At 45.6% G+C, this 20,055-nt stretch overlaps 1 protein-coding gene across 10 annotated transcripts in view; it reads right to left on the bottom strand.

Annotated features, from left to right (window-relative positions):
• Positions 1–20,055, bottom strand: part of LOC119177364 (uncharacterized) — a 515,905-nt gene that overhangs the window by 113,349 nt on the left and 382,501 nt on the right. The gene's annotated exons all lie outside the window — the stretch shown is intronic.

Raw genomic sequence — 20,055 nt, 5'->3', positions numbered from 1 at the left:
AGGCACCCATAGCTATCGGCACCCATAGACACGGCACCCATAGCTATCGCATAGCTATCGCATATCGCATATACTCGAAAACACGTCCGTCATTTAGCAGTGTCACGAAAACACGTAGACTAAAGGGATGCTAAGCTACAAACTAAGTTGTTGGTTATTAGTTAGTAGGGGGCCTCAATATGCGCGCGTCTCCGTTTTTAAGGGTCGCGTCAGCCTTTGACCCACCACTTGCCGCCGCCCGCTAAAACACAATGTTGCCAGTCCCTGTTTCCATGGCAACAAGCGCCATGTTGGTTCTCGCGGCCAAGCGTTCTTGCTCCGCCACACTGCACCAGCTGCATGTTGGCGTGGGTGTGCAAGCTGCGGTGGGAGCTGCGTTTGACTACACCGTAGACCTAGCTTCCGCAACGACACCATCCTAGCGCTAAGCGCACCTACATGAACTTTGGAGAGTATAAATGCCAGGGTGCTGCGTGCCGCAATGTAAAGCCATCTGAAGACTGTTCCGCTTCCCGTCTTGCCCTAGCCGACGGAAACGCTGTCCATACGAACAGCCGAACTGGCTGACTGACGAACGCACGAACAGGCGCACGGACGGACGGACGGACGGACGGACGCTTCGCTTCACTCATCATCACTCCGTGGATATGCTGTGATTTCTCCTGTTCTACAAAAGGGCGTCTTACTTCAGAAAACAAACATTCAGATTTGAGAGCTTGATATTTTCATCCTCATCTGGACAGCAGTCAATCATCATCACCTGTTCTGGCTGACAGTAATCATCGTCTTTGAACGTATATCTATCTATCTATATATAAAACCACCGCCCCCCTCTCGTTGAAACCCACACTACCTTCAATGTAAATGAGCGACCGCTGAGAACCAACATGGCGGCCCGTGCAGTATGGCGGCCATTTTAGGCTGTTGTGAGCGACCATGATCGAACTTGTCACCCCCCTAAAAAACAGTGACGCGCGCACATGAAGGCTTACTATTTGTTAGGACTTCGTTTGTTAGTATTATGCAGTATACCTGCTGCCGGCAGATGAATTTCATGTTTGAAAACAGTGGTATAGGCGCTATCGACATACTGAGGCACTTGTAGCGACGTAGCGGCACGTACATTTCACCCAGCCCAAAGCTCGCCACCCTCTAGTGTGATCACGTGACACCACCCTCTGTGATCGGCGTCGGGAAGGATCCTCGACGCAACGTTTATCTATAAACGCTGCCTTCGCGTGCTCTGCTCGGAGGCTACTTTGCAGCTGCTCTACCAGTCATCACGTGATCATAAGGGACGGTCACGTACTTCGGGCTGGGCGAAGTCTACGCGCCAAGCCATCGCAACGAGCACCTCACTGGAACTTGCGACTGTCTCCTAACATGGAATAGGTGTACGTTATGACCTGCGGACTGCCAAGGACTCTGATGCACGAATCCATCGTGAACTTGTTTACAGCTCATGATGATAAGGGGCGCGAAAAAAACGACACACAACAGAGAAGAAGTACACGGGACGACGCGCTACTAGCAACTGGAATATTTTATTCAGGAAACACCATTTATGCCGCAGTGACATCAAATTTAACCCAACGAATCGACCAAAAACTAAAACTACGTGCTCAGCATGCCTATAAGTAACGTTGCAGATAGGCTATCTCCCCTTCCTGCAGACTGATAGAGGGGTGGCTGATGCAATCAGGCCCCTCCCTCTGGATAAAGAGGGCTTCTATAATCTCCCTCTCCGCTGAGCCCCTGTGCCTGTAGATTACAGTTGTCTGCTCAAATACCGGCTTACAGTTACCCTGACCGCATCCTCTGCAATGCATCGCCAGATGCGTGAACTGCCTTCCTATTATTGCATCAGCCACCCCTCTATCAGTCTGCAGGAAGGGGAGATAGCCTATCTGCAACGTTACTTATAGGCATGCTGAGCACGTAGTTTTAGTTTTTGGTCGATTCGTTGGGTTAAATTTGATGTCACTGCGGTATAAATGGTGTTTCCTGAATAAAATATTCCAGTTGCTAGTAGCGCGTCGTCCCGTGTACTTCTTCTCTGTTGTGTGTCGTTTTTTTCGCGCCCCTTATCATCATGAACCAGCACCAACTCGCCCAACTTTTTACTTTACTTGTTTACAGAGCAACACCAAAAACACAGGACAGGGAAGGAGCAAAAGAGAAAGAAAGAACGGCGCTCCTTCCCTGTTCTCTTTCTGGTGTTGCGCTGTAAACAAGTTCACGATGGATCCCAACCAACTGGCCCAACTTACCGTCTTACTGCTCTGATGCACGAACTATGAAAGATATATAAATGAATGAATGAATGAATGAATGATTGAATGAATGAACAGACGTTATTTATAGTCCGGCAGTTCTGGCGAGGTGGGGGAAGAGGGGATTAACCCCTGTCCCTTCCCATTCTCCGTTGATTAGTGCCTCAGGTAAGGTCAGATCAAGGATGAATCTTTTTTTTTTAGATGCGAGCTCAAGTAACTTCAGCGTCCCGATGCTCACACCGGTGCACCTCTTACTTATCAACTTTGCAGCACAAGCCTTTTCAGAGAGCAAAGTTTTAATTTTACGATACAGAACGTCAAGTTCGAAGGTTACAAAACACAACGCGTAAGCCCATAGGGCTATAGGTATAAAGTCCCCGCACGTGCGTCATCATGCAGGCGGGCAGGCACACACGAATTGCTGCGACACTGAAGAGAATGCCACATGCGTACACGCCAAGCTAAAATATCAGGGTACGAGAATGCCCAACTCCAAAGTGCGGTGCTAAGAACAGGGCACCTCACGAGAGCCTCATGTATTCTTGAAGGACTCTACAATGCGGAGGAAGAGACACAGCTTGTTCAGTGCAGAAATGGTAAAGGTATACACAAAAAGCAAAAGGACGCGAGAAAACTGAAGGCACACGAACGCGTGCGACCGGTTCACTGGACGCAAGGTTTTCGTTTGTTGTTGTGGCTTTTTTTAATAAGAGAAGGGAGCGTCTCTTTCGGCTCGGATGGAAGCGAGGTTGGGACAGCGTGTGGGAACGCATTCGGGTGAGCCAATTTCTCAGAGTGGGCTCACCGTCCGCGATGCCGCAGCTGTGACGCACATATGCACACAAAGGCACGCGCGGATGCACTCGACCGCAAGGCAATGAGTGGCGTGGCGGCCTTCGAATAACTACTGGTCCAGACGCGCGGAGTGAAAGTGCGCAGCAAAAAGTGTCCTTTAGCAAGCCTCAAAATGCTGCTGTTGTTATCCGGACGCAATGGCGTCGTCGTTTGAATAACGCACGAGGCATAGTGCGTTCGTCGGGTAGACGCGTGGGCGTGTCCCTAAGCCACTTCGCGTCGTCTGGCCGTCGACTCCAGGGCGTACACGTCCAACAGCAATCTGGGCGAAGTACTAAAGACGCGATGGGGGACGTTCAGGACGATAGCGCATAAACCTTGGTCTTGTGGTTAGTCTATAGATATTCGGTGTTTGCTTTACAAAGGCGGATTCTGAAGAAAATTATAAGATAATCTTGCAGCAGCGAACCTGAAATTTCAGATATGCCTTTCGCCAGTTCTTTAACCTGTCTCGTGAATCACGAATAAAAATTAAGTTACCGCTTATTAGGACCCCTTCGGTTTCCGATGAGCAACTTTCTAGGTTTTGATAACTCCGTAACATACTGCAGACATTTAATGAATAGCTACATTTCTGTTCCACAAACGCTATAGTAGGGCTGAATTTCATAATGCCGTGACAGGAAATTGCTGGAAAATTCAAAGTCACGTCACCGTCCTCTTTTTGCCTTAGCAAACTCTCGTTTTTCTTGAAATATCTATTTTTTATTCTCCTTACCCCCTTCCCCAGCAAAACGTAGCCAGCAAGTCTGAAAACTGACTAACCACCCTGTCTTTTTGTTTCTCTTTACCTCCTCCTATACTTTACAGACTTTCTTTCTCGCGGCAATCGCAACGACGACTTCGCCAATTAGTGAAATCAGCATAATTAGCAAATACAATTTAGTGTTTTTCGTTTACTGAACTGAATGGAAAATATTGTGATTAGTGAAATGATATTTACAGAACGGCTTTGCCAGTACACTTATTTTTGGGACTGATCTTGCCGCTTTCTTAGTAACGACCAAAAAAGTATGATGATCATATGTGGGGTTTAACGTCCCAGAACCACCATATGATTAACGACTGAAAAAGTAATGCCACACCATAGAAGCAGTGCAATTTATATGTATCTTCACGCTCCACAAAGGTGCTGTATGAAGCTAACTGGTAAAGAAAAAAAAACATGACAGTCGACACTGATCCACTTTCATTAAAAGGCCCACAGAGTGAGCACCTCAACTCAAACCAATTTCTACATAAGGGAAACTGTTCTTGACACGCAGTGGCAGCCGCGTTCAAAACAGCAGCCGCACGTATTCCTCATTTTCTTACAAGATGGTTTCTCCAAGACAGCCATTTCCTTAGTGACGTTTCCTTAATTTCCCAGCAGCATTGCTACAGAGAAGCAATCAACGGACCACATTTCGCTATCCCCACGTGAATGCGGTTACTTTTTGCGAATCGGAAGACAGCCAAGTTGATACTTCGAGTAAAAACAGCAACAAAAGCACACATTATAAGCGTAATTACTATACTGTACGGTCGAATATGTAGCACAGGCTAAAGCACTATTGATTTCATTTGGGTTTTCTTAGTTAACAGAACACACCGAAGCAACACCACTTCGCTAACGACGACCATTTTCTCAATTCCATTTTTCTCGGCGCACTGCGTCCGGCGTTCTTTCTATATTGTTTTTGTTCAACACACATCAAAAGAAAAAAAAATAAATGTCAGAACGAAGGCCATTAGTTTGGGCTTCAAAGAACGAGTGCACATGTTTCTTTTTTCCTTTTCTTTTCAAGACGAAAAAGAGGTCATTAATTCATTTTAGCTGCACTCTGAAAGTGCGCTTCCCACAGCGTGTTCGACCAAGCGCGCGCGTACGGAACTCTTCAATTTCTTTCGTAATGATATTAAACGGCAAAGAGCTCCGACAATTAAAGAAAAAAAGAACAGCTTTCCCTATTGACACCATTCAATAGAAGTTCGCAGTATCCTCGATTCACTTTCTTTTTTTTCCTGTCGTTTCACCCTCGCGCTTTCCTTGAGTTATAGCCTGCGTCCGAGGTTGAATTGGCGCTGCTTCTTCCAGCAGCTCCTCTTGAAGTACAGTGTAAAGCCCGTCTCTTGCTCTAAGATAAGAATAATAGGAAGGAACCGGTCGAAAGTGAAAACCAATAGCACGAAGAAAAAATAACAAAGACGGCGGCAATTCAGTTCCGAAACTCGAGAGAGAAACAGGGTTGCATGATGAACGCGCAGACACGAGGAGCGACTAGAAGTCGACTGCGGGAACGGTAAGTTGATAAAAGCGGGGTTGCTCCACGGATAGCGGTGATGAAAAGGAAAACGCCAGGGAGCGCCACACTTCGAGGTCCAGAAACGCCTTGGAGCAGGAAAACAATGCCACTCGCTCACTTGAAAAAAAAAAAACAAAAAACATCCGGGCCACACGCTAACAATATCCGTGCTGCTGTGTACGAACACCGTATCCAAACTTTCACTTTTCGCCTGTCTTTTCCAGGAAGACGAATGAGGAAAATGAAAATACGAGTGCAGAGAGGGGAAAAAAAAAAGACATAGGAGCGGGTTTACTCTCTTTAAGCCGTACCACGCGGCCAAGAGAGTTCAACGTGATGGATGCACAGGAACGCCGAGCAAACAAAACATTTTCATTGTCGCGTGCGTCCGCCCGGCCTTGCAGCACAAGCAACCCTTTCTTTCATTTCTTTCTCGTAACATTAAAGGGCGAAAAAAAAAAACTAAAGCAAGCAAAAGTTTCGCTGCTGCAACTCTCAGTTCAGCCCGTGCTCCGCCTTTTTGGAGCTTTCCCGCTATGCACGTTAGCGCGCCGGAGAAGGGCGCGATACATTCTCCAGAACTCGTAAAACTCTCAAAGCGCCTCTCGTAAACGACGCTATAAACGCATCCTGGCTCCGGACCATTTCGTTTTTTCTTTATCCGGCTATTTGTGTTTTTCATTCAGTTTTTGTTTTGTTTTTAAAGTTCAAACCAACGCGTTCAACACTTATTGCGTGCTCTCGCACGGATTTTAAATGGATGTGCGCTATTAACTCTTCCGCTCTGTTCCTGCTTCAATTTCTCCACGCTAGGCCGCGGACCTCGGTGAGAACAAAGTTTCTTCAAACGGTGTTGCGATGGCGATCGGCCGATGTGAAGATGGCGATACGGTGTCACGCCTTTCCGAAAACGCTGCAAGATAGGATATCACGGACCACGTGGAACAGACGTCACCAAGTCCATATGATTAAGTCACTCATATGATCTAATAGGCTACCTTTTTTTTTAAATGACATGCATCCAAACGATAGCATACAATCGTGGTCAAGCTCCGAACCTTATGAACAGAAAACAAACGTAAATACTGGGTGATTTATTTTTATTTCCAGCACTGAGAAAGGGAGAGCAATGTTGAAAATGGAACAAATGACCAACGAAACGGTCATTGACTTTTATACGACATTTCATAGTTTTACTAGCCGTATTAGTCCGTATACGGTCGCATTCGCCGCATTATGGCACACGATTTAGAGCGAGAATAGGGATTAATATCCAACGTCTGGGGTGATGTAACTTGTGTCAATATGAGCAAGAAAGGTTTTTAATGCTCGTGATGTACTTCGATCACAAGTCTGCCTCACTGCGAACAGCTGTACCATCACGTAAATATATAACCAGCACCTAGTACTTCTTAACAGACATCCAGCATCAACACACAATCCCACATCCCCCAAAACCAGGTAATCAGAGCCAGAAGGTGTTGGTTGAACACGCAACGTCAACAGCGCACTAAGTGCCGCATACATACACAAGCAAACGCACCTCTTATAGTCAACTTCTTCCATCCTTCCGGGGTTTAACGTTCTTCACGAAAAAGTCTACCACTTGTAGTCGTGCGGCGAGAGAGGCATTATTATTTAAACTGCCCAGGTGATTGTCGTTACGGGCAGCAGCGCCGCCAGTAAAACAGCACTAGCACCGACAACGGAAACGCTGTAGTGCGATGTTTACGGCGAGGTCTAATCCACCGGGGTGGCAACGCGACCGGAGGCCAACACACCACAAGAACAACTGAGCCACCCCGGTGTGAAGAAAGCACGGCGTCAACGTGAAACGAGCGACTGCAACACTGTGCGGGAAACTGCTGTGCTCGCCCAGAGGAGCGCTATATTGAAGTGCGAGGGGTCGTAAACCAGAGTAGGGAAGCCATCGCATCTTTACGACTGCGCCCAACGCGAGCGAACGCTGACGCCTGCCGGGACAGAGGCATTCATCGCCCTGGCGGCCATAAAGAAAGTCAGTTCGTATAACGAATGCTTCAAAACCAACCCGCGGTTTATCCAATCTTTTCTCTTTTTTTTTTCTTGCATGATCGGGCGTAACAGTATGATAGCGATTCCCGCGCGCACGGCTCCGAATGGCAGTTTGCTTTTCTGTTATTCTGCTTCGATTTCGGGAGGCTGAACGCGAGAGTAACACGAGCTTCGGAAGGGCACTCCTTTGAAGGAGCAAGTTCGTATTTAACTCAATATAACCCTATCACCTTCCGCAAAGAAGAACGAACGCAAGAATAACCCAGACTTCCGCGTAAAGCTTTGAAATAATTCCGAATAAATTGCGCGCGCATTTGTGTGCGTGTGCGTGCGTGCGTGTGTGTGTGCACATACTCATTGCCATTTAAGACCTAGTAAAACCAGCATTCCAGCATGATCTGCCCTGAATGATTTTTGTCATCACTATGCAGTACCACATTCTTGAGCGACCTTCTCTGATTACTAACCGTGTTCACGTGTTTCCTTACGAATGGAGTACTCGCATAAAACTCGTGTAGTAGGAATAAGCAGAAAGCTGCAGAAAACAATTGACAGAGTGGCTGAGAAATATTTCTGGTACATTGACGCATAATTTCGCTTGAAATCAGATCTACACAAACCTTTCAAGTTTATATATATATATATATATATATATATATATATATATATATATATATATATATATATATATATATATATATATATATATATATATATATATATATATATATATATATATATATATCACACAAACAAACAAACAGACATGCCCCGCCGCAGTGGTCTAGAGGCTAAAGTACTCGGCTGCTGACCCGCAGGTCGCGGGTTCGAATCCCGGCTGCGGCGGCTGCATTTCCGATAGAGGCGGAAATGGTGTAGGCTCGTGTGCTCAGATTTGGGTGAACGTTAAAGAACCCCAGGTGGTCGAAATTTCCGGAGCCCTCCACTACGGCGTCTCTCATAATCATATGGTGGTTTCGGGACGTTAAACCCCACATATGAATCAATCAATCAATCAATCAATCAAATCAATCACACACACAAACAAACAAACAAACATTATACGCGAACATCACTCCTTCAGTTCGAACACTTCAACGAATCTACTGAATTTCCGAGCAAAGACGTTTCAAGCCCAGCAGAAGCGCTGTTTTCGAGTGCACAGTTAGAAGAGAGAAAAGAAGTATATACTACTCAATATTTCCCTGTGCGATGCCAGGAATGTATAAGAAGGGCCTTAGGAAGTAGTGAAACCCGAAACCAGGAATATATTTACCTGTAAAGTCTTCTTGTACACTCGGTGTCTCTAACTTGTGTACTCGCTTTACGTGTTATTTACGAAGGGAGTACGAAGCACACGGAAATCAAAATTTTCGCGCTTCATTACCGAGACTGTCAGCGAAATTTCAGCGCGGCGGACTACAAAGGGACGCGTGCACGGCGGAAATATATTGACTGCCCGACTTTCTGCAAATTCCGTGTCGCGCGGCGTGATTTCGCTCTCCACATATCGGGACTCGCACGAAGAATGCACGTCGGGCACCAATTTACACGAAGGAGCCCCGCTTGAGCGGTCTTCTGTTGTTTTAAGAAAACCTCTTCAAACCAGACACGGCGAACAAGCACAGGGAAGCAAGCTTCGAAGGTGTATACAACATCGTTCGCGCGTTGAGAAACATGAAAAAAGAAATAAAAAAAAGAAGCGGGGGTTCTCGGATTCCAAGCGCGCAATAGGGTATACGAACAAAGTAAGCAGACGCCCCAGAACGCGAAACATTTTTTTTAGTTGGTTCGAAAACAATAAAACCTTTTCCTCAATCCTTCCTGAATTTCTCTTCGTCGAAGAGAATTGAGCCGCACAGAGATGCGAGTCGCGGAGGACAGCGTTTCCGGAACTTAAAACAGGAAAACTTCAAAGGCAGAAACTTCTGTCCGTGTGGCAAGCCTGCTTTCGCGGGGACTCGCTTTTGCGGCAACATTTTGCAACCATTTCGAAAGCCCTTCTCGAAGGCAATGTATTATGCCAGTTGGGCGCCGCCGCCTCACACACTCGCTCCCTGGGTTTTGTTTTTCCGTTTCTCCAGGCATCTCGATATCTTCCTCATCCGTTGTCTCTCCAACGACAGCGTTGTAGGCTGTTGCAGGCTTTTGAGGTTCAACTCACTGCCTTTTTTTCCATGTCGCCTTTTTTTCTTCTTCTTCTTCTTGAAAGCGGGACAAAGCCGCCGCTCTGACCCCGGGATTTGTTGCGCGCGTCTATCGGAGGTGATCCAGATCTCTCCACGCGGATCGCAGAACGCTCCGTCGGAATTGGAGAGGAATTCATTTTGCGGCCAAGCCTCTTCGTCCAGCCCAGAAGCTTCTTCTTTTTTTCTATCGGGAGAGACAAGAAAGAAAACAGGAAACTTTGATGGGTTCTCAAGTCATCTCGGAGTGCTTCGTTGGCAACACGCTGACCTGGCCTGCAGTGGAAAGTTTCCGACCCTTACGCAGTTTTGTTTTCTTGTCTATGTTCCCTGTTTGACGGTAGCCATTTTGTTTTAGTCGTTTCTTCAGAGTTGATGCTTCCCCGTGTACTCAGATTTGGGTGCACGTCAAAGAACCCCAGGTAATCAAAATTTCTGGAGCCTTCCACTACGGCGTCTCTCATAAATCATATGGTGGTTTTGGAACGTTAAACCCCAAAAATCTATCATCATCAATCAATCAGAGTTGATGCTTCAGCATGACAACGTGAGCCTTTGGGGGTAAAGATGTTAATTTAGTTTGCAGCGCGAAACGTCGCGAGAAAGAACGCAGGAAAATTGCGCTCGCACAGTATGTTCACCATACACGACTTATACGACGCAAGCATTTAGTGCTAGTTGTCCAAGCAACGCGCATCATTTAACAGCAGCCTTCTGACGAAACACCTTCTGTGGTCCATAAGAAAGCTTCTCTGTTATCTTTCTTTCAGACTAATAGCTATAGCGACGATGACATCACTGTCATGCCATTTGAACATTGACACTGAGGGCAAAAAAAAAAAAACAGAGTTCGATAGATATAAGCGCGTACTATTCGCACTTACGCGACGTGTAATAGTTTGGGAAATGTACACAACTCCAAGAAAACTGCCGGGAACACCACCGAAGCAGCTGTTATCGCCGCTCGAGTGTGAACAAGAATGAGAATGGCATCCTGCCCGCACACGGTCCGAAGATGCAGATCAATAGTTGAGTTTCGGCAAAGCATGTGTAGCGACATCTTGTGCAAGTGTCGTTTCTATCTCTCCCAAGCAGCGGCCATGGACATATGAGAGTCATGTGAGCGACGTACACACACACACACACACACACACACACACACACACACACACACACACACACACACACACACACACACACACACACACACACACACACACACACACACACACACACACATATATATATATATATATATATATATATATATATATATATATATATATATATATATATATATATATATATATATATATATATATATATATATATATATATATATATATATATATATATATATATATATATATATATATATATATATATGCGCATTTCAACATCGCTTGATCCACTGAAACGTTCAAACGTTGGTTAAGCAAAAGCAATTTGTGCTTCCAACATTTCGGCTAAAACTCAAACTATCCAAATTTATTATTTTTTGGTTCCCGAATAACCAAATATGACATACATATCAACCACTTTCCGAACACCACCAAGTTCTTTGCGACTGGGCGCGTAAACAGAGTGCACATCTGTTACGCCCATTTGTCATTGTAAATGCAGAGACTTTAAAGGATTCATACATTTATTCACTACACGAAAAAGGGGGTTTCAGTCTCAGCGAAGATGCTACCGTGTTTGGCAAGCGCAGTTTCAATTTGAGTCTAACGCTTTTGCGCAAAGCAGTCCCGGAAGACAACAGCGCCAAGATAGATTTCAGACAGAAGGCTTGGCATTTCTGTGGTTTCCATGATGTTTCCGCTGCGCAATCCAGGCGTTTCTTTAAGAGAGTCCGCAAAAACCCGATTCCCCTGAGCTTTTGTCAATGACGCATATAAAGTAGGTTTTTTTGGCAATACTTACGAAAGGAATGTCGAAATCCATGATCAAGCGATAAGCCAGCATGAAACATTTTCGCATGATATTTTTTTCCTGAAGAGCGACTTGGATGTGATATGAAATATTCATATGCTATTGGCGGCACCTGCTCTCAAGGGAATACCCCACAAACTGCTGCTAAGTCACAGCACAGCGATGAAAGGACGTCACTGAAAATAAATAAATAAATAAATAAATAAATAAATAAATAAATAAATAAATAAATAAACATTTGGCAGATCCCACGTAACTTGGGTATCGACGTTATGCGAAGCGTGCTAAATGAAGGTGAGCATGTTGTAACTTTTTTATTGAGCGACACATCAAGAAATGACCCTCATTATACGCATAAACGTTACACGCATAGACATACGTTGAAGAGTTGCAGATGTTTATATAACCAGTTGTTCGCACTTCCGAAACGATGTTAACATAGACGCGAGTATTAGCAACACCAGAAGCCATGAGCTGATATGAAGCGCTGGTGCTCGCCAGGATGGAAGTCCTGGACACTGTTACATGAATAAACTTCATAGCATGGCACTTGACTATTGAGGTTAAGCCGACATGACGGCTGTATAGGATATCAGGTTGTCAATATGTAACGTATATAAAATTGGATAGCCAGGCACTGTAACCACAATTGACATTTCACGAACATTACGGTTAATTTGAAGAGTATAGTTCCGAGACCTGGCGTGGCTCTGCGGTATAGAGTGCTTGTTTGCCACCCGCAATGCTTGGGTTCAATTCCTGCTGGGAACCTGACCTTTACTGTTTGCATTCGTCAGGTCAACGCTACTGATGTCAGGTTTCAGGGCAAAGCTCCCAAAGACGTGGGTCGTGCGTCTCCTGTATACAGTAGCCACCTCTCATTCTAGTCCTTGGAATGTGCGCTGGATGGCGGTACTTGTTTATGATGAATATATGATGACTTACAAAGAGGGTTCAGCTTAAATTGAGGACGATGCAGCGAGTAATGGAAAGGAAAATGGTAGGTGTAACCTTGAAAGACAAGAAGAGAGCAGAGAAGATTAGGGAACAAACCGGGGTTAAAGATATCATATAGTTGAAATCAAGAAGAGGCTATGAACATAGGCCAGGTGTAGCGCGTAAACAGGATAACCACTGGTCATTAAGGGCAACTAACTGGATTCCCAGACAAGGCAAGCGGGTTGGGGAAGATAGAAGGTTAGGTGGGCAGATGAGATTGAAAAATCAGTGGGTATAAATTGGCAGCAGCAAGCACAGAACCGAGTTGACTGACGGAACATGGGAAAGGCATTTGTCCTGCAGTGGACGTAGCCAGGCTGATGATGATGATATGATGAAAAGATGCGAGATGGCGGTACTTGGAGTGTTCACTAGATGGACAGACATACAGAAAAACGGACGGCTTAGTCAGACGGACGAACAAACGTATGGATGGATGGACGGACATACATGCAGACAGATGACAGACAGACAGATGGACATGCGGACATACGGACGGACGGACAGACAGACAGACAGATGGACGAATTGGCGGCCAGAAAGACAGACAGAAAGACAGACAGACAGACAGACAGACAGACAGACAGACAGACAGACAGACAGACAGACACTGCAGAAAGACGGACGGAAGGACGGACGCGGCCAGCGGATGATTCACGGTTTACCGATAAAACCCTTCGAAGCTTCGCCCCACTCATCATGATTCCCTCCGTAGATTTGCCATGAGCTTTTTTGTTATCGCTGACCCGTTAAAAATGTTCATGTATGTTTTCCTCATTCCAGGGTATAGATAGCGAGTGTTAATCACTTGTTGCGCATAGCCGCATACAAGTGGCACATACCCGCATTAACACTGTGGCACATAGCCACATACCAGTGGCACATGCCCACTCACAGGTATAGGGGCAGCTGTCTGGCGGGATGTTTTTGACGACGTACGCGACGAGATTGGGACATTATTCATGTCTTGACCAGCGCGTCATATTCGTCAAACTATGTTACCCCCCCTCCCCAGTAATTTTGGTTCACGCCAAGTTAAGGGGGTGATCACGAGATCACGCAGACGTAAGCGGTGAGATAGAAAGACAGATGCGTAGATTGACGCCGAAAGTGCTTGCAGTATGCAAAAAAAGAGAGAATAATTTGCATTGATTATCATGAAATAAATTATCCTGTTGAACATTCTTATGAATCGTATGCGCTTTTTCAAGCGTATTTATGTAGTACGTCTGTTTTGTTTCTTCTCCTCATGAGCAATACGCCACCGCGATACGCCGCGGCGGTCCACTTAAGCATAGGTGCACGTTAAAAAACCGCAGTTGGTCGAATTATCCGGAGTCATGTACTGCATCGCCTATCATAATTATATCGTGGTGGTTTTGGGATGTTAAACTTTGTAGAAATTATATTATTCTCAATCTCCCTTTTCGTGCGTAGGATTTCATTCCATAATTTCGTTTTCGATCGCGTCTTTTTTTTTTTCTATCATGTGAGAAGTTTGTACTCAACCATGCATGCAGTGTGTACGTAAGCCAAGATCGATGAAGCGTGCATAAAGGCGACCAAGGATAAAGAAGAAAGAAAATCACACTAAGTACAAACAGCTCCGCATAAGCTTCCAAGATTCCCGTATAACGCTGTTAATATTTTGTTGTTTACTAATTTACTTTCTTCTTTTTTCAATATCTCGCGTAGCCGCCTAGTGCCTGTACAGAGGGACATCTCACATCGGCTGTGCAGGACCGAAAGTGCCGCCGGCCAGGAAAACTCCTGCAGAGAGCGAATTTTCAATTGACATTCGGGCCATCGGTCTTGTGGAATCTCACTTACAGCCCGTCCGACACTCCATACTTCTCCCGGCGACACGTTTTCTTTTATTTAGTTGGAAGAGAACTTCCGCCGCACGGCACGTCACTCCGCCGCGTTCCCGTATGCTGGCGCCCCCAACAGTTATCGCATCTTATTTTTCACGCCCTACGACCTAGCGAAACGTTTCATACAAGAAGGAAGACAGAACAATCTAAGCGCCCGGAAAAATAGTCCGTAAACGAAACAAGAAAAAAAAAAAAGAAATCACTCACTGGAAAAAAAAAATGTCGAAAGTAAGTTTGAAGTTTTAGAGGACGCGACAGCTTCGTCAGCCATACCAGGGCGTCCGACAAGACGCCATTTCTCTTGCCCCGAAAGTTCTGGGGTCGCGACACGCAATTTAGTGGTCCACGCCCGAGGCTACATTTCTTGGCGCTTCACCACAATCGACAAAGTCACTATAGCAAAAGAAGGGCCGAAAATATATATATATATTCTTGACAAGTAGACAGTGCAGATTCGGACGTATAAAAGTAAGCCATGGTGAACTCTGCGCATCGACTTTTAGCCATAGCAAAGCGCAGGGTAGTTTAGGTACACATTTACCCATGAAAAAAAAAAAAAGAATTATCGACAGCGAAGAAGGCGTGCGAATAGAAAGGAAAGTAATGGCACTCTTGAGCCCGTTATACGGCAGAGAAGAGAATGTTTCCTCGGCGCGCTGAGCACTGCAGATTCCTGGGACCGTTGCTCTAAATTGGAAAGCCGTTCAGTCTCCTTCGGACGTCGGCTGTGCCGAGCCAAGGCCTCACGTCTCGAAAAAGCGAAATTTCCTCCCTTCCCAGCTTTTTTTTTTATCTTCGCGGATCACGTGATGAACGGCGCTCAGGCCCGCAGGGGGGTTCATCGCACCAGTGGAAACCTTTATTGCGAATTCGTTAAAAGGTGCGGCGCTCTGCGACAGATCCGAATGGGCTGCGTCGACTCCAACCGAGAAAACATTGCTGCCGGTTGAGCGGTCGCCACTGTCGTAAGTATATAATGGCCTGAAAGTATACATGATACCGAGCTTACCAAACAGTAATCTTTCAGCGCGTCGTCATGAACATCCGCTTTATAGTTAGCGCGTAACTATTAGTGCTATCGTCGTTCAAGGATTACGCGGAACGATTGCACTCCCTCAATGTCAGTTTTAGACAGCCCGACCTATTTGCTATACCGTTACACTGTTAACGAAATGCCGAACAATGACTGGCCAATGCTTTGTGCTTGCGCACGAGGATGTGGAAGGGTTGCACAGAATGCAGGTTCGACATAACGTGATATTACAGTCAGCGAATGTATTTCGAACGTTTCTTGCGACAGAAGAACGAAATAGTGAGACGTCTCGGCTGATACACACTGCATGCTGTAGAATTCTTCTGTTCGTTTCCTCCCATTTCCCCGTTCCCCCGCATAGGGTAGATAACCAGGTTCAACCTTGTTAACCTTGTTTCTCGCTGCTTTTCCTTTGCTTTTTTTTCCCTCTCTGTCTGCATGTATGCGTTAGTTGAACATAGCACCGCAGATCAGATAACGGTGCTCCAATGTACATGCATGGCGATGCAGCATATACATGTGCAGCTTAAGATTGCCGTTACTCTAGCTGTAGCACCGCGAGATTTGGAATGTATAAGACCCACCTTATCCGTGCAGACATACCACCACTAACTGTAAAGTATGCGTCAGGAATTCGATGTGTCGATCAAGTGGACTGTCTCTTTGCTTATTCCGTTTGTGTCAACATTTAAATCCAAGTGAACCTTGAACAGCGAGAACTTCTCGTTTATTTTTCTTCTTTTTTGACACTTTCTCTCCTAAATAAACAGACGCATATTCGCAAAGTTTTCTGTTGATTAGAACTTACTGTATAATATATATAGAGAGATAACCATCTCTATTGAAATGCCCAGAGATGTTAGCCTGGTTCATAGCTGTCTTGTTGCTCCAGCTAGGTGTCGGGTGGTGCCCACGATATACACAGTGACCCCCCCCCCCCCCCACACACACACACACACAAGCGTGCAGAAGATTTCTTCACAATGTTTGTTAAAAACAGGAACAGCGCTTCTGTGTAGCGCGTAGCACAAACGCTGCTTAGCACCAGGACACGCCACGCAGCTCTATGCTCAAGCCGGGTTGAAAATGATTTATACTACCTTCAGATGATGTCGGTCTGTATCATGACGGTAACAGTCGCAGAGGACGAGGGTACTGACACCTTGTTCGGAGGCTATAAAGATCTTCTGTACACATAGACTGATCTGAGCAAGTGTGGCGCTCAGCAAATGCTAGTAAGTTATTTTATTTTCATATTAAAGTCGACTTTATCGCGGCACACCTACCAACATCGACACTATCTTGACGTCAGGCTACAGTGCTAATACCGGTGACTTCACGCATCAGTGTGGCTAGTTGTGATGACGTCAAGCACAAAAAGACAAAATACGGCAGCTTGCACTTCGCCTTCTCGATCGTCTGCTCGCGCCGTGCGGTCATGCGGTCACTTGTCATCCAGCGTACCTGCGAAGCGAGCTAGCAGAGTCCGGAATAGTTTACGAGCCCGCGAATACAAGACAAGCACTTATCAGAAGGCAAATGAATCGTTTGATTTCGAATTTGTCGTTATGGCACCAATATCTTGCCCTGAGACATTTGAGCCAGTGAAACTAGAAATAATAGGTGCAAGTTCCACCTATTCCCGTCCGATATGGCGCTGTCTCTGGCACTGAGACAAACGTGGGTTGACTTCGTGCGCCGCGGTCGAAGCGGAGACTGGACGCCAACCAAGCGGCGTTTACTTTGGTTGCTGGGCACTCCACTCCGGACCCGTACACACGCAACACGCAGTTTCCGACCGACTTCGGATTGTCAGCGAAGAACCTGCGTCTTTAAATTGACGACATCTCAACGATGTGCCCCCCCCCCCTCCCCCTGGCACGACAGTTGCCACACGTGCGGCGCACTGCAGACGAAGCAGACGATCGAAGGAGCGACGAGGATACGTCAAGAAAACTCGCGCGAGCGCATACTACCGCCTGGTGGCGCTGCTCATGCCATGTCGTATCTTTTGAAGCAAAAAAAGAACGAAGTGAAAAATTTAGTGTCAGATACCCTTTTATGCCTTCCCGAATATTACATGCGGTGCATGTAGGCGAGCCCGGTCACTTGATATTGAAGTATTACGTATAGGCAACATCGAGTCTCAGCCGATAAATGCACGTTTTATCTTGTCTCGTTAGTTCTCATGGCATATAAAGGCTACACGTAGGGTCTATTCTGTGAAAGGAGCGATCCGTACCTGTTACTTGCACCACACGGTCTTGTTCGTTGCAGATTCCACGGAAACACAGATATCAAAACGTGAGCATTCTGTTGAGCGCTAATAGAATCGTAATCATCATCATCATCATCACCACCACCATCATCATCATCATCATAATATCATCATCAGCCCGACTACGCCCATTGCAGGACGTAGTCATGACAGGCTTCTGCAATATTCCCCCAATCAACCAAGTACTGTGCATTTGGTCTTGTTTCCTGAAGTATGTGCTTATTATACATATGCGGTGTTTGGTCACCTTTCCACCTTTACCAATAAGGTTTCTGTATGAGCAATTTTGTTAATTTGAAAATAAAGCAAAACTAAAACAAGCAGTCTCTTGCTTCACATTTGTTGACATTAGCTGAAATTTCATCTTACGAACAATTATAACGCAAAAAGTTCTGTGAGCCCAGACTCAAGCTTTCATTTGTTCAGTCTTAATTGAGTATCAATATTCACTTAAGCGAAAAGATAAGCGACAGCTTTATTATTTTTGTGTGTGTGCTTGTTGAAGGTGGGTACAATAAAAATGACCAAAATTTACATTGAACGATCACGCGTGGGTTTCTGTACACAGCCCATCCAGCGCCTTAAGTATCCTTTTCATCAAAGCCACGAAGTCAACCAATTAAAAAGTCGACGGCGACAGAGAAGCCTCAGCGAAAAGGTTATTCTGCAATACAAGCAACATTTTCTAACACAGAACAGTCTCGAAAACAATAAGACAGAGTCGAGTTAGAATAAAAAGCACGAACAACTAATCAGTGAAGAAAAACAGAAGTAGAGCCTGCAAAAATTACAACAACGGAAACAAATCTAGCGCGAAAGACGAAAAATAAATGCAGATAAGTACAAAAAAATGACCAGTGCGCACCGCGGATTACAAACCTAAAAGCTCAAAGGGATTTCAAATACTCGGCTTAGAGCCTCTCTAGCCGGAGAGCTAATGCCTCACTTTTAGGTTGGGTTTTCATCTCGCTGGCAGACGGTGACCGATTTCTTACGGCCCGTTTACGTCGTACAACGAGCGCCGCGTCAAACGAGGATTCGGAACCAACGGGCGGAAATAAAATCCGCGGATGAAAAGCTCTCGCAGTTGTTGCACTGGCCGCGCTCCGAAGGCGCGCGAGACCGCCGCCGCAATGATTAGATTTGAGCGCAGTGCGATCGCGTCAGGCCATTAGCCTTGGCGACGGAGAAAACCCGCAGAATCAGACGCAAACACTCACGGAACGGTCGTTACGCATTCACCTAAGGCAATTCGAAAGCGAGAAAGCTGACTTTTTCTCTTTCGAAACACGAACTTGTGCGTTCGTGTATTGAGGCTCCCCCGTTGGCTCCGCGGAAGCTCTTTGCACCTATAACACTATAACACGATTTTGCTCGGCCTCCGCGATCTGGCCTACCTTTGGCCAAGCAAAAATGTCATACGATGACATCATGTGACGTCATGTTACGTGTCATAGTGACGTCATGATGACGTTATAAATTTTGCTACTGCTTTAAAGATCAACAAGGTTAATTACCACGGTGTACAACGGACAGGTGCACTTGTACCCTGGCGATGCTTTCTTTCCTCATCTTGTTGTCTTTTTTTTTGAAAATCCTGTCAGCTCTTTCCACCAATGCAGGGTAGCAAACCTAACGTGCATCTGGTTGACGTCCCTTACTTTCATTATTTTCTTTTTCTTCACCTCCCCCTGGCAACCGCAGACATTCTGATAGCATCATGTACTGACTTCATCATGTGACCGTGGTTCGTTTTTGCATGACTCGTGTTGACGCCGACGCTCGCGATCAATATTCGAGTTTGATGAGCCACCTAGCGATCAGTAATAACTTTTGGTGTTTAACGTCCCGAAACCACCGGCACATATAGGGTCCTTGACCGAGGGGCACATCTGGCCATTCGGCAGTTGCTGTTTTTGAATATGATACAAGCTAGCACTGCACAAATGTTATAGCAGGCACGAAACTCCGGAGCACAAAACATTGGTGCCGCTTGAACAAACCCATACGGTGACCTCAATGGAAAAGCACAATTACCAATAGAGAAAAAGTAGCATGTGTTCTGTCTAAAGGGGAAAAAATGTACAAAGCAAAATATAATACGCGGAGCTTTCAACAATCAGGATAGAGACCCGTTCATATCTGATTTACACCACTCTCAGTTAGTGGGATATTGACAATTTTACTAACCCTGTTGCGTCTCTATGAACTCATTTCCTCTTTCAATCTTTCATACACTTAGTGCCCTTCATAAGTAGAGAAAAACAGAAAAGTTTAAGCGGAAGGACAGGGAGGTTAGCCAG

This window comes from Rhipicephalus microplus, chromosome 2 (genome assembly GCF_043290135.1).
Source record: "Rhipicephalus microplus isolate Deutch F79 chromosome 2, USDA_Rmic, whole genome shotgun sequence".
Classification (NCBI taxonomy): Eukaryota; Metazoa; Arthropoda; class Arachnida; order Ixodida; family Ixodidae; genus Rhipicephalus; species Rhipicephalus microplus.
Note: the sequence above shows the minus strand (reverse complement) of the source record. Positions and strands in the feature narration are given on the sequence as shown.